Source organism: Sapajus apella, unplaced genomic scaffold, assembly GCF_009761245.1.
Source record: "Sapajus apella isolate SASKATOON/1434 unplaced genomic scaffold, GSC_monkey_1.0 scaffold183, whole genome shotgun sequence".
Taxonomy (NCBI): Eukaryota; Metazoa; Chordata; class Mammalia; order Primates; family Cebidae; genus Sapajus; species Sapajus apella.
In genome coordinates, this window is record NW_022437123.1 from 1,258,412 (window position 1) to 1,259,284 (window position 873).

At 35.9% G+C, this 873-nt stretch overlaps 1 protein-coding gene across 3 annotated transcripts in view; it reads left to right on the forward strand.

Moving 5' to 3' along the window:
* Positions 1-873, forward strand: part of TMTC1 (transmembrane O-mannosyltransferase targeting cadherins 1) — a 267,544-nt gene that overhangs the window by 203,303 nt on the left and 63,368 nt on the right. The window lies entirely within an intron of this gene.

The following is an 873-nucleotide window of genomic DNA, read 5'->3' on the forward strand; positions in this document are numbered from 1 at the left end:
TATATATATATATTGAATATACATATATATATATATATACACATGCGAACAAGAGCTGGTTGTCAAAAACATACTGGTAAGTTCTCATGATATTATTGCAATGAATTTTAATGGTATGCATATAGAAAGCCCTGGACATCTCATGCCTGAAAGTATTTACATGAAAACATTTGAGTATAGAAATGAAATGCCCTGAAAGTTGTATTAAATAGAAAGAAGATGATGACAAGACACACACACAACCTCCAGATTACTATGCTGGGGATACATTAATATTGTGTGTGTGTGTGTGTGCGTGTGTATGTGTGCACACGCATGTGCGTATTAACATTCTCCTTATAGTCTTCCAATGAAAGAGAGAATACTAAACATATCCTTAGATGTGGCTTCAAGAGAAACAAAAAATTTGAGTTCTTCCTTACTGGCAGCAATCTCCTCGTATCAGAAGTGGGAAGTACCCAACCATCCAGTTATAGTAGCTGTTTGGGTACTTCCGCTTCAGGTTCTCTTTTGAATTGCAGCTCTGACTTTCAAAATGGTTTCCTGTCAAACATCCCAGATAATAAATGTACTTGATCTCCAACACATGGAGATATAACAACTAAATATAGCCTGGCAATCTCCAATTATGGACAAAATAAAGCAAGGTGAATCCTCTCTTTTATTCAATACTGTGATGCTCACAGAAAACTTTTGAAGATGTTTTCATGCCTCCACAGTTTGGCTACCTACATTTGGTTGAGTTTTCTGAAACTGTTTCACTTTGGAATATGTTTAAAACATCTACCAACCAAATCATGCATTTCACTAAAGTGTCCACTAGGATTGTCTCCAGGCTTATTTTCACAGTCAGTGTCATTCTGTTTATACAGG